Source organism: Lactuca sativa, chromosome 6 (assembly GCF_002870075.4).
Source record: "Lactuca sativa cultivar Salinas chromosome 6, Lsat_Salinas_v11, whole genome shotgun sequence".
NCBI classification, from domain to species: domain Eukaryota; kingdom Viridiplantae; phylum Streptophyta; class Magnoliopsida; order Asterales; family Asteraceae; genus Lactuca; species Lactuca sativa.
This window is the reverse complement of record NC_056628.2, coordinates 19,074,087-19,088,880: the sequence shown is the minus strand read 5'-3', so window position 1 is coordinate 19,088,880 and position 14,794 is coordinate 19,074,087. Positions and strand designations below refer to the sequence as shown.

Below are 14,794 nucleotides of genomic sequence, written 5' to 3'. Positions count from 1 at the left end.
TTGATAAACAAATTTCTTACACAAATTGGAATAACTCCGTACTAAGGATACTTATATATGAAACACATAATGATATTATGTATTGGAAATTTGGTATGTGATAAACCTAGTAAAGTGACGAAAACAATTGATGGCAAAAACTAGTGAACAGTATTATTAGTTATGCAGGACAAGAATATATAAATATAAGAAATGGATTAACAAAAGTTGAGGGAACTTTTAACCTTTACGCAGATTATTATATAAAGTCAAATAAATTTGATGTTGTGTGAATTTATGTAATTGTATGATGGTCATATAAAATATAAACAAAAAAATATATCTGTAAACAAATAATGGAAATTTTATATGGGAAGAAAGTACGTTGCTATAATGGATGATAGAAAACTCAAATTGGGTGAAAATTAATATAAAAAAAATTACTATCATTATCAAAAATAAAGGCATATTACATAATAAATATTATGTAAATTGTGAACAATTTTCTATATTTATAGAAATTATACAAATTATTGTACAACCCTTGTTTTATACAAAGATACACACAAAACAAACCATTTTATACAAAGATACACACAAAACAATCTAGTTAGAACTTAGAAGCTCTTTCTCATTGTGAGCTGTCAAGTGTTACATTTTCCTTGTTCCTGCACAAACAATCATATAAAAAAAGATAATAATAGAGAAATGTTGCTGTTCTTGACCCAAACAGGTGACAACTAAAAGGGAGAAACGGAGACGAAGAACTCACCAGAGGAAACTGCATACCCCAAATGTCGACTGCCACTACTTCTGAGCTTCTTTCCTTCTGATTGCCGCCGCCGGCGACGAGCAGGGATCCCATAGACGGGTCGTCGGAGATAGGAGGATCCCTTCCTCGCAAACCGCTTGAACACCGGAGCTGCCCACTGTGGCTATGTCCGTTATTCTTCGTTGCGTTATTTTTCTCGATCTGTGGCTACTAACGACGGAACAAATGGACCAAGGAGGGTCGTCGGAGGTCGACGCCCTCCTCTCCTCGCGATTTGTCGGCCACCGCCGCACCATCAAATCCACGGTGTCACCGATCGATCGTCCTCTTCGCACCTAGCAGCCGACCCAGAAGAGCACATCCTCGCTACTTCTCCCATTTATTCTTCGGCCAAGTCGGACCTCGGAGTCGGAGACCATATCGGCTTTGCAAATCGACCGACGAGCCTTCGCTTTTCCCTCTCTTTCGTTCGTCTGCTCGCGCAGACGTGCTTCCCTTCCCGTTCAACAAATGACGAAGCAAACAAGCCGTTACCGTTTCTATCGGTTCCTATTTTGACCAGTCGAAGGTCAAAGGACTCAAACCATGATTTAAAATAAACAAAATCACCCCTCCCTTGATTTAGTTAATCAAAATCAATCCCAATACCCAAAAAGTGATTTAATTTATCCACAAACAACCCCTTATTTGGTGTGTGTGTGTTTTTTTTTTTTTTTTTTTTTTTTTTTTTTTTTTTTTTTTTTTTTTTTACCGAAACAGTCATATTTGTTCAATTAAATTACCAAACAACCCTTACATTTTAGCGAAATTATAAAACAACCCTTATTGTGAAAATTTTTACAAAACGGTCCCGAAGGTGCTTTAAAGTTCAAAAATTGTGAATTTGTGGCTTCTCACGATGAGTTTCTCAAAATTATACGAATTCGAACGATTGGAACTCATGCTTCAAGGGTGATTGCTTACGGCCCATTTTTAATATTTTTTTTTGAGGGGGGGGGGGGGGGGGGGGGGGGGGGGAATAAATGTGCCTATATATGTTTTTGTTTATTAAAATATATTATCTTTTATGCGAAAATACAATAAATCTAATTTATAAAAATATTATTATTTAACAATTTACTATATTGTTACGAATAAACTACTATCATACGATACCAGAAGGTATCTTACTTCCCATTGTGTAATCTGACAAATGAATCAAACAGCTCAAACTGCAACCATAAAAAATGTTTGAAAACCTAGAATTTCGCATTAAGCATTTGAGAGCAAAGCAAGCATTCTACTCTTGTAGTACGTGTTTCCCTGATTCTGAAAATATAAAATACGTCCAAAACGGAGTTCATATGCAAAAGATATGACCGTTTTATGAATCCAAAACCCGTATAATACTGATTTTCTAAAAACCTCTAAAACCGTTTCTATCAGTTAAGGGAATTGCATACCTCAAATGGAATTTCTGAATGCATTTTTTGGACTGAGACTATAGCCTAATATTTAATTTCATATTTGAAATACTTTTAGTAAAAATATTTCTAAAAGTTGATAAATCAAATGTTTTCAAATTTATTAATCCGGAAACATTAAACTATTTATTTTCAACATGATTCCTATTATTGGTAATGTAGTCCAGAAAAAAAAATTCAATGTTGGTTTATGTGAGTTCTTTAGCCCTCGTCCTTTTGATATTTTATATTTTGGGGACATTACATGTTGTATTTAACTGTTTTAGGATTGATAAATAAATTTCATGCACAAATTGGAATAACTCCATACTAAGTATACTTATATATGAAACACATAACGATATTATGTAGTAGAAATTTGGTATGTGGTAAACATAGTAAACTAACGAAAACAATTATTGGCAAAACTAGTAAATTGTATTGCTAGTTATGCAGGACACGATATAATTATAAGAAATGGATTAATAAAAGTTGAGGGAACTTTAACCTTTATACGGATTATTATATAAATTCAAATAAATTTGATGTTGTGTGAATTTATGTATATATATGATGGTCATATAAAATATAAGCAGGAAAATATATTTGTAAATCAATAATGGAAATTTTACATGGGAAGAAAGTACGTTGCTATAATGGACGATACGAAATTCAAATTGGATGAAAATCAATAAAAAAAAAAATTATATCATTATAAAAAATAAAGACATATTACATAATATTATGTAAAAGGGAAATTGGGAACAATTTTCTATATTTATACAAATTATACAAACTAGGTGTGACATGGGTTTATTGAAAACAAAAGTTTAATTTAAAGTTATAATAATTACATATTTTTAAAGTAATAGTTTTACATAAATATAAAAGATATAAAAAATAAAGTAAGTAATTTAATATATAATATAAGAGATTTCAAAGATTATTGAACATTTATTATGAAATTAAATAGAATGACCTACCTTACATATATAAATCTTATTAAAATGTGGATTTTAAATTTATAAAAATGAAAAATATAAAAAAATGACAAGTGGAATAAAATAATTCAAAAACTCTTAGAAAATTACATATGTCAAATTCTATGACAACACATTTGGCAACAACTCAAACAATATATTATGAATAGTTAAAAATGATAAATTGTAGTGCTAAATAAAAAAACTAAATTGTAATATCAATTTAACTAAAATATTTCCTTAAGATATTTTTATAATCGTTAAAAGTTTTCATACAATAAAAACAGTTAAAAATAACTCTACATAATGATTATATTATTAACTTTAAAATAAAAAAAAAATTGTTTGATGTTTTAAATAATTATAATGACAGAAATTAAACTATTTTGGATCTTTTAAGGAGTAATTTTGAAAAATAGATCTTTGAAAAGACATGACTTTCTTTTGAGATTTTGCAGGAGTGTTTGAATACTTCTTCTTACCTTACACTCCCTTTTGTCGGATTCTTTGACTGTAGTGATTTTCGAAAGATTTTTGTCAGTGACGGGTTTTTCTAAACTCCTTAGATTTGAAATCTTGGGATGTTTGAAATGGTTTTTCTATTTATCATCCCGCTTCTTGTTTCGAGACTTGAGATGTTCTTTGAAAGCCAGTTTTGCTTGAGTTTTTGAAGAACCGCAGAGTTTTCAGAGAACCGCAGTCAGAAATGTTCAACTGCGGTTTCTTGAAAAGTTTTGACTGTTTTAATGTGACATTCCGGAATTCAGGTCAAAGAATGTGAACGGTCAAGTTAACAGTAAGTTTCTTTGTAAATTGTTTCAATGAGTTGTAGTGCATCTAATATAAAATAAATGAGTTATTTTGACTATTATAAGATACCAGACGGTATCTTACTTCCCATTGTGTAATCTGAAAAACGAAACAAATAGCTCAAACTGCAACCATAAAAATACGTCTTAAAAACTGAAATTTCGCATTACGCATTTGTGAGCAAAGCAAGCATTCTACTCTCGTAGTACGTCTTTCCCTGATTCCGAAAATATAAACAATGTCTAAAACGGAGTTCCTATGCAAAAGATACGACCGTGTTAAAAATCCAAAACCAATATAATACTGATTTTCTAAAAACCGCTAAAACCGTTTCTATCAATTGAGAGACTTGAACACCTCAAATGGAATTTCCGAAAGCATTTTTGGACTCGGACTATAGCCTAATATTTGATTTCATATTTGAAATACTTTTACTAAATTTATCTATAAAAGTTGAAAAATCAGACGGTTTTAGATTTATTAATCGTGAATAATTAAAATATCTATTTTTGACATCATTTCTATTATTGAAAATGTAGTCCGGAAAAAAAAAATCATGGCCGGTTTATGTGAGTTCTTTAGCCCCAGTCCTTTTTAGATTTTATATTTTGGGAAGAGTGCATGTTGTATTTTAACTGATTTGAGATTGATAAACAAATTTCTTACACAAATTGGAATAACTCCGTACTAAGGATACTTATATATGAAACACATAATGATATTATGTAGTGGAAATTTGGTATATGATAAACCTAGTAAACTGACGAAAACAATTGTTGGCAAAAACTAGTAAACAGTATTATTAGTTATGCAGGACATGAATATATAAATATAAGAAATGAATTAATTAAAGTTGAGGGAAGTTTAACCTTTAAGCAGATTATTATATAATTTATGTACTTGTATGATGGTCATATAAAATATAAACAAAAAAATATATTTGTAAACCAATAATGGAAATTTTACATGGGAAGAAAGTACGTTGCTATAATGGATGATAGAAAACTCAAATTGGATGAAAATTAATATAAAAAAAATTACTATCATTATCAAAAATAAAGGCATATTACATAATAAATATTATGTAAATTGTTAACAATTTTCTATATTTATACAAATTATACAAATTATTGTACAACCCTTGTTTTATACAAAGATACACACAAAACAAACCATTTTATACAAAGATACATACAAAACAATCTAGTTAGAACTTAGAAGCTATTTCTCATAGTGAGCTGTCAAGGGTTACCTTTTCCGTGTTCCTGCACAAACAATCATATAAAAAAGATAATAATAGAGAAATGAAGCAAGAAGGATTACTGGAGCAGCCCCCTTCTGGCCCCGTCACCCTCCCCTGTCTCCCTTGGCAACCGCTGTTGCTGTTCTTGACTCAAACATGTGACAACTAAAAGGGAGAAACGGAGACGAAGAACTCACCAGAGGAAACTGCATACCCCAAATGTCGACTGCCACTACTTCTGAGCTTCTTTCCTTCCGATTGCTGCCACCGGCGACGAGCAGGGATACCATAGACGGGTCGCCGGAGATAGGAGGATCCCTTCCCCGCAAACCGCTTGAACTTCGGAGCTGCCCACTGTGGCTATGTCCGTTATTCTTCGTTGCGTTATTTTTCTCGATCTGTGGCTACCAACGACGGAACAAATGGACCAAGGAGGGTCGTCGGAGGTCGACGCCCTCCTCTCCTCGCGATTTGTCGGCCACCGCCGCACCATCAAATCCACGGTGTCACCGATCGATCGTCCTCCTTCGCACCTAGCAGCCGACCCAGAAGAGCACATCTTCGCTACTTCTCCCATTTATTCTTCGGGCAAGTCGGACCTCGGAGTCGGAGACCATCTCGGCTTTGCAAATCGACCGACGAGCCTTCGCTTTTCCCTCTCTCTCGTTCGTCTGCTCGCGCAGACGTTCTTCCCTTCCCGTTCAACAAATGACGAAGCAAACAAGCCCTTACCGTTTCTATCGGTTCCTATTTTGACCAGTCGAAGGTCAAAGGACTCAAACCATGATTTAAAATAAACAAAATCACCCCTCCCTTGATTTAGTTAATCAAAATCAGTCCTACTACCCAAAAAGTGATTTAATTTATCCACAAACAACCCATTATTTGGTATTTTTTTTTACCAAAACAATCATATTTGTTAAATTAAATTACCAAACAACCCTTACATTTTAGGGAAATTACAAAACAACCCATATTGTGAAAATTGCTACAAAACGGTCCCGAAGGTGCTTTAAAGTTCAAGAATTGTGAATTTGTGGCTTCTCACGATGAGTTTCTCAAAAATATACGAATTCGAACGATTTGACTCACGCTTCAAGGGTGAGTGTTTACGGCCCATTTTTGATATTTTTTTTTGAGGGGTGGGGGGGAGGGTGGAGGGAATAAAAGTGCCTATATATCTTTTTGTTTATTAAAATATATTATCTTTTATGCGAAAAATACAATAAATCTAGTTTATAAAAATATTATTATTTAACAATTTACCATATTGGTACGAATAAACTACTATCATACGATACCAGACGGTATCTTACTTCCCATTGTGTAATCTGACAAACGAATCAAACAGCTCAAACTGCAACCATAAAATACGTTTGAAAACCTAGAATTTCGCATTAAGCATTTGAGAGCGAAGCAAGCATTCTACTCTTGTAGTACGTGTTTCCATGATTCTGAAAATATAAAATACGTCCAAAACGGAATTCATATGCAAAAGATATGACCATTTATGAATCCAAAACCTGTATAATACTGATTTTCTAAAAACCGCTAAAACCGTTTCTATCAGTTAAGGGAATTGCATACCTCAAATGGAATTTCCGGATGCATCTTTTGGATTGAGACTATAGCGTAATATTTAATTTCATATTTGAAATACTTTTAGTAAAACTATTTATAAAAGTTGATAAATCAAATGTTTTCAGATTTATTAATCCGGAAACATTAAACTATTTATTTTCAACATGATTCCTATTATTGGTAATGTAGTCCAAAAAAAAAAAATTCAAATGTCGGTTTACGTGAGTTCTTTAGCCCTCATAGTTTTGAGTTTTATATTTTGGGGACATTACATGTTGTATGTTAACTGTTTTAGGATTGATAAATAAATTTCCTGCACAATTTGGAATAACTCCATACTAAGTATACTTATATATGAAACACATAATGATATTATGTAGTAGAAGTTTGGTATGTGGTAAACATAGTAAACTAACGAAAACAATTATTGGCAAAACTAGTAAATTGTATTATTAGTTATGCAGGACACGATATAATTAAAAGAAATGGATTAATAAAAGTTGAGGGAACTTTAACCTTTATGCAGATTATTATATAAAGTCAAATAAATTTGATGTTGTGTGAATTTATGTACATATATGATGGTCATATAAAATATAAGCAGAAAAATACATTTGTAAATCAATAATGGAAATTTTACATGGGAAGAAAGTACGTTGCTATAATGGACGATACGAAATTCAAATTGGATGAAAATTAATAAAAAAAAATTATACCATTATAAAAAATAAAGACATATTACATAATATTATTTAAAAGGGAAATTATGAACAATTTTCTATATTTATACAAATTATACGAACTAGGTGTGAGACCCGTGTATTACATGAGTTTATTAAAAACAAAAGTTTAATTTAAAATTATAATAATTACATATTTTTTAAAGTAATTGTAACAACGTAAATTTTCAAAACAAAATTTTCATTTCTTAAAAACATGTTTTCATCCAAAACAAGTCATAAAGATCCAATGTATCATATCATAATACAAATCATATAAATCCCAAGATCATAAATCCTCCATCAGTGTGTACAAATCACGCCGGCGCCTTCCCACGGTCCTCGCTAGTACCTGAAACACATAACACAACAACTGTAAGCATAAATGCTTTGTGAGTTCCCCAAAATACTACTTACGCACATACGCCTTTCCAGGCCATGACCTTCCGGTCCATGTGTCTCAGTGGACTTTCGTCCCGATCCGGTAAACCTTCCGGACCTACCCGCATCGACCTTCTGGTCCACATTACAATACCTTCCGGCCCATAACATAATGCCTTCTAGCCCATATCAAGCATAGCATACATAGCACATACAAACGGTTAACTTATCATATTCAATGCATACAACTCATAACATATCCAACCTCTCGGTCACACATAAATACCCTTCCGGGTACAGTATAGTGAGAAGACTCACCTCGCAGGAAGTCTAGAACCTCACGTGCTCGCTATCTCCGAATCTCGAAACGAAGACCCAACCCCGCCTAATCATAACGAAATATCATTCTAATTAATATAGACTTTCAAGACTAGGCTACACCCTTATCATTATCCCACAGAGGGGTAAAAGACCATTTTACCCTTCCTTGACTCATGTTGACCAAACCCTAAAAGTCAACGAAAGTCAACTGACCACAGTACGCGGGGCATACCAGCTTCTGTACGCGAGGCGTACATCGATGAGTCACAATCGGGGGTCGCAACCACTTACGCTGCGCGTACTGGGAGTTACGCCCAACGTAAATCCCAAATTCAGCCATACCATATTTCTTGTCTTAAATGGTTAAGACACTCCTTCAACTTCCAGATCTGGCTCTCATTAAGCCTCCTAATCCATAAAGTCGGAACCTTTAAGCCTTGGCATGGCTGTAAAGGCTCCTACACCCTCTAATATCTTCCTTTTCACCTCCAAAGATCTAGATCTCATGCATGGCTAAATATATACGTCCAAGATCACATTTTTATGAACATACAACTCAAATGGACCTGGAATATGGTAGATCCAAGCCAATGGAGACTACTTGCTCATAAAGTCTCCATCTTTGGGACCAAAACCCTAGAAATTGGTCCATGAAGCATACCATAAGAACTACAAGGCAAGCTCTGAACTTTTTACCTTAGGAAGAAGTTCCAACCTTTGCTTTTCACAGATCTACACTTGCACACCAACTTCTAGCCTCCACAATGGACTCCTCTTTCCTTTTGCTACCTTGAAATGACACCTCAAAGCTTAGAACACTCACAAACAAGCTATAAACAAAGGAACAACTCTCTTAGTGTTTCTTTCTGAAGGATGGTGGCTAAGGAACCAAGCCATCTCATTCCTTTTATAGCCAACAACTCAAATTAGGGTTTTGGGTCTGGACCGCGTAACCTTGGGTACGCCCAGCGTACCCGACGATGACGTGTTTAAATGAGGCGCGCGAGTACGCGCAGCGTGCTCCTTGTACGCCCAGCGTACTCGCCCAAGCCCAAAATGACAATAAATAAAGATGAAGGGCTAATCGGTTGTACCTGAATTTCGGCTGTTACAGTAATAGTTTTACATAAATATAAAATGTATAAAAAATAAAGTAAGTAATTTAATATATAATATAGGAGATTTCAAAGATTATTGAACATTTATTATGAAATTAAATAGAATGACCTACCTTACATATATAAATCTTATTAAAATGTGGATTTTAAATTTATAAAAATGAAAAATATAAAAAAATGACAAGTGGAATAAAATAATTCAAAAACTCTTAGAAAATTACATATGTCAAATTCTATGACAACACATTTGGCAAAAACCCAAACAATATTTTATGAATAGTTAAAAGTGATAAATTGTAGTGCTAAATGGAAAAACTATATTGTAATATCAATTTAACTAAAATATTTTCTTAAGATATTTTTATAATCGTTAAAATTTTTCATACAATAAAAATAGTTAAAAATAACTCTACATAATGATTATATTGTTAACTTTAAAATAAAAAAAATTGTTTGATATTTTAAATAATTGTAATGACAGAAATTAAACCATTTTGGATCTTTTAAGGAGTAATTTTGAAAAATAGACCTTTGAAAAGACATGACTTTCTTTTGAGATTTTGCAGGAGTGTTTGAATACTTTTTCTTACCGTACACTCCCTTTTGTCGGATTCTTTGACTGTAGTGATTTTCGAAAGATTTTTGTCAGTGACGGGTTTTTCTAAACTCCTTAGATTTGAAATCTTGGGATGTTTGAAATGGTTTTTCTATTTATCATCCCGCTTCTTGTTTCGAGACTTGAGATGTTCTTTGAAAGCCAATTTTGCTTGAGTTTTCAAAGAACCGCAGTTAGAAATGTTCAACTGCGGTTTTTTGAAAAGTTTTGACTGTTTTAATGTGACATCCCGGAATTCAGGTCAAAGACTGTGAACGCTCAAGTTCACAGTAAGTTTCTTTGTAAATTGACTCATTAAGTTTTAGTGCATCTAATATAAAATAAATGAGTTATTTTGACTATTATAAGATACCAAACGGTATCTTACTTCCCATTGTGTAATCTGACAAACAAATCAAACAACTCAAATTGCAACCATAAGAATACGTCTGAAAAACTGAAATTCCGCATTACGCATTTGTGAGCAAAGCAAGCATTCTACTCTCGTAGTACGTGTTTCCCTTATTCCGAAAATATAAACAATGTCTAAAACGGAGTTCCTATGCAAAAGATACGACCGTTTTAAGAATCCAAAACCAATATAATACTGATTTTCTTAAACCGCTAAAACCGTTTCTATCAATTGAGGGACTTGCACACCTCAAATGTAATTTCCGAAAGCATTTTTGGACTCGGCCAATAGCCTAATATTTAATTGCATATTTGAAATACTTTTACTATATTTATCAATAAAACTTGAAAAATCAGACGGTTTTAGATTTATTAATCGTGAATAATTAAACTATCTATTTTTGACATGATTCCTATTATTGGAAATGTTGTCCGGAAAAAAAAAAATTCATGGCCGGTTTATGTGAGTTCTTTAGCCCCGTCCTTTTTAGATTTTATATTTTGGGGAGAGTACATGTTGTATTTTAACTGATTTGAGATTAATAAACAAATTTCTTACACAAATTGGAATAACTACGTAATAAGGATACTTATATATGAAACACATAATTATATTATGTAGTCAAAATTTGGTATGTGATAAACCTAATAAACTGACGAAAACAATTGTTGGCAACAACTAGTAAACAGTATTATTAGTTATGCAGGACACGAATATATAAATATAAGAAATGGGTTAATAAAAGTTGAGGTAATTTTAACCTTTAAGCAGATTATTATATAAAGTCAAATAAATTTGATGTTTTGTTAATTTATGTACTTGTATGATGGTCATATAAAATATAAACAAAAAATATATTTGTAAACAAATAATGGAAATTTTACACGGGAAGAAAGTACGTTGCTATAATGGACAATAGAAATCTCAAATTGGATGAAAATTAATATAAAAAAAATTACTATCATTATAAAAAATAAAGGCATATTACATAATAAATATTATGTAAATTTTGAACAATTTTCTATATTTATACAAATTGTACAAATTATTGTACAACCCTTGTTTTATACAAAGATACACACAAAACAAACCATTTTATACAAAGATACACACAAAACAATCTAGTTAGAACTTAGAAGCTATTTCTCATTGTGAGCTTGACTAGCTATTTCTCATTGTGAGCTGTCAAGTGTTACTTTTTCCTTGTTCCTGCACAAACAATCATACAAAAAAAATAATAATAGAGAAATGAAGCAAGAAGGATTATTGTAGCAGCCCCTGTCTGGCCCCGTCACCCTCCCCTGTCTCCCTTGGCAACCGCTGTTGCTGTTCTTGACCCAAACAGGTGACAACTAAAAGGGAGAAACGGAGACGAAGAACTCACCAGAGGAAACTGCATACCTCAAATGTCGACTGCCACTAGTTCTGAGCTTCTTTCCTTCTGATTGCTGCCGCCGGCGACGAGCAGGGATCCCATAGACGGGTCGCCGGAGATAGGAGGATCCCTTCCTCGCAAACCGCTTGAACACCGGAGCTGCCCACTGTGGCTATGTCCGTTATTCTTCGTTGCGTTATTTTTCTCGATCTGTGGCTACCAACGACGGAACAAATGGACCAAGGAGGGTCGTCGGAGGTCGACGCCCTCCTCTCCTCGCGATTTGTCGGCCACCGCCGCACCATCAAATCCACGGTGTCACCGATCGATCGTCCTCCTTCGCACCTAGCAGCCGACCCAGAAGAGCACATCCTCGCTACTTCTCCCATTTATTCTTCGGCCAAGTCGGACCTCAGATTCGGAGACCATCTCGGCTTTGCAAATCGACCGATGAGCCTTCGCTTTACTCTCTTTTTCCTTCGTCTGCTCGCGCAGACGTTCTTCCCTTCCCGTTCAACAAAGGACGAAGCAAACAAACCCTTACCGTTTCTATCGGTTCCTATTTTGACCAGTCAAAGGACAAAGGACTCAAACCATGATTTAAAATAAACAAAATCACCCCTCCCTTGATTTAGTTAATCAAAGAGAAATTAAATTACCTCCTACCTTTTATGCCTACAAATATTCCTACCCAATAAGATTATGACAAATCACTATTTAATTTAATTTAATTTAATACATTCCTAATATAACCTTAATGAGTTAGTTAAAAAAATATGGAATGATGACACTTGTCATAATCTTATTGAGTAGGAACATTTGTAGGCATAAAAAGTAGGAAGCAATTTAATTTCTCTTAATGAAAATCATTCCCAATACCCAAAAAGTGATTTAATTTATCCTCAAACAATCCCTTATTTGGTATTTTTTTTTTACGAAAAAGTGATATTTGTTAAATTAAATTACCAAACAACCCTTACATTTTAGCGAAATTACAAAACAACCCTTATTGTGAAAATTGCTACAAAACGGTCTCGAAGGTGCTTTAAAGTTCAAGAATTGTGAATTTGTGGCTTCTCATGATGAGTTTCTCAAAAATATACGAATTCGAACGATTGGAACTCACGCTTCAAAGGTGAGTGCTTACGGCCCATTTTTAATATTTTTTTTTGAGGGGGGGGGGGGGAATAAATGTGCCTATATATGTTTTTGTTTATTAAAATATATTATCTTTTATGCGAAAAATACAATAAATCTAGTTTAAAGAAATATTATTATTTAACAATTTACCATATTGTTACGAATAAACTACTATTATACGATACCGGACGGTATCTTAATTCTCATTGTGTAATCTGACAGACGAATCAAACAGTTCAAACTGCATCCATAAAATACACTTGAAAAACTAAAATTTCGCATTAAGCATTTGAGAGCAAAGCAAGCATTCTACTCTTGTAGTACGTGTTTCCCTGATACTGAAAATATAAAATACATCCAAAACGGAGTTCATATGCAAAAGATATGACCGTTTTAAGAATCCAAAACTCATATAATATTGATTTTCTTAAAACTGCTAAAACCATTTCTATCAGTTGAGGGAATTGCATACCTCAAATGGAATTTCCGAAAGCATTTTTTGGATTGAGACTATAGCCTAATATTTAATTTCATATTTGAAATACTTTTAGTAAAAATATTTATAAAAGTTGAAATATCAAATGTTTTCAGATTTATTAATCTGGAAACATTAAACTACTTATTTTCAACACGATTCCTATTATTGGTAATGTAGTCCGGAAAAAAAAATTCAATGCCAGGTTTATGTTAGTTCTTTAGCCCCTGTCCTTTTCAGATTTTATATTTTGGGGTGTAACGACCCAAAAATCACGACTAAAAAATTCTTTTAAAACATTACTAAAACCATATTTATAAAAACCGTACCATAAGTCATAACATAATTTTCGAGTATTAATTCAAAACATAATCTCATTATCAGAGTAAAACACTCCCAGGCTAACTAACTATGGTGTGTGCACTGCAACCTCTCCGAGCTCCTCTTTTGAAAACTGAGTACTTGAAACCAAAAACTGAAACCGTAAGCACGAAGCTTAGTGAGCTCCCCCAATCTACCACATACCATACAATAACATATAAAGCACATACTGGGCCTTGCCCACTACATCGGACCGAGGTCCGAACTAACTGGAGCCTTGCCCCATGCATCGGATCGAAGTCCGGAAACTGATTGGGACCTTGTCCCCTGCATCAGACTGAAATCCGGACTAACTGGGGCCTTGCCCCCTGCATCGGACCGAAGTACGAAAATTGATTGGGACCTTGTCCCCTGCATCGGACCGAGGTCCAGACTAACTGCATCGGACCGAAGTCCGGAACTAACTGAACAAAGCATAACATAAACATATCAACTAGCATGAACACACATATACTGCATACTGCATCGAGCCGTAGCTCGGAAACACATAACACATAAATCATGTCTGAGCCACGAAGGCATCAAACATACTAACTACTGCATCAGACCGAAGTACGGAACTACTGCTAGCTAAACAGGCCGGCATTGTAGCCTTAGACCCGTTCCTACTGGAAGGAAACTCACCTGAACTGCTAAGCTCTGCTGATAACCCTCTGGCTGCTAACCGACAACCCTCTGAGCCGCTGCTCCTCTAGCTCTCCGAGCTACCAATATCAATATGACACTTAGTCTGACAGTCCTCCAAAAGTCAACTAAGTCAACTCTGGTCAAAGTCAAAGTCCTGGCCACAGTCAACCTTCCAGGTTGACACTACTCGCCGAGTTCATAAGCTCAGAACCCCTTTCATTCGCGACTCGACTCGCTGAGTCAGACCATGAATCGCCGAGTCTACTGATTTCCGAGTTCTGACCTGTCCAACTCACTGAGTCCCCACTCCACTCACTGATCCGAGTCTTATCTTGAAGGGTTTAGGGTTTCGCGACTGGACTCGCCGAGTCCCAGACAATCTTCAACAGACTCTCCGAGTTGTTCATCCAACTCGTCGAGTTCCTTCTTATCTTCATCCAACT

At 34.3% G+C, this 14,794-nt stretch overlaps 2 long non-coding RNA genes across 2 annotated transcripts; both read right to left on the bottom strand.

Annotated features, from left to right (window-relative positions):
- Positions 1-453: 453 nt before the first annotated feature.
- LOC122194790 (uncharacterized) lies at positions 454-1,247 on the bottom strand. Its single transcript, XR_006184627.2, has 2 exons — positions 752-1,247; positions 454-647 (listed from the first exon to the last, which is right to left on the bottom strand). It is a non-coding gene; the product is annotated as an uncharacterized LOC122194790 (long non-coding RNA).
- Positions 1,248-11,297: 10,050 nt separating this feature from the next.
- Positions 11,298-12,307, bottom strand: LOC122194683 (uncharacterized). The gene is made up of 2 exons (XR_006184103.2): positions 11,755-12,307; positions 11,298-11,562 (listed from the first exon to the last, which is right to left on the bottom strand). It is a non-coding gene; the product is annotated as an uncharacterized LOC122194683 (long non-coding RNA).
- Between the last annotated feature and the right edge of the window lie 2,487 nt (positions 12,308-14,794).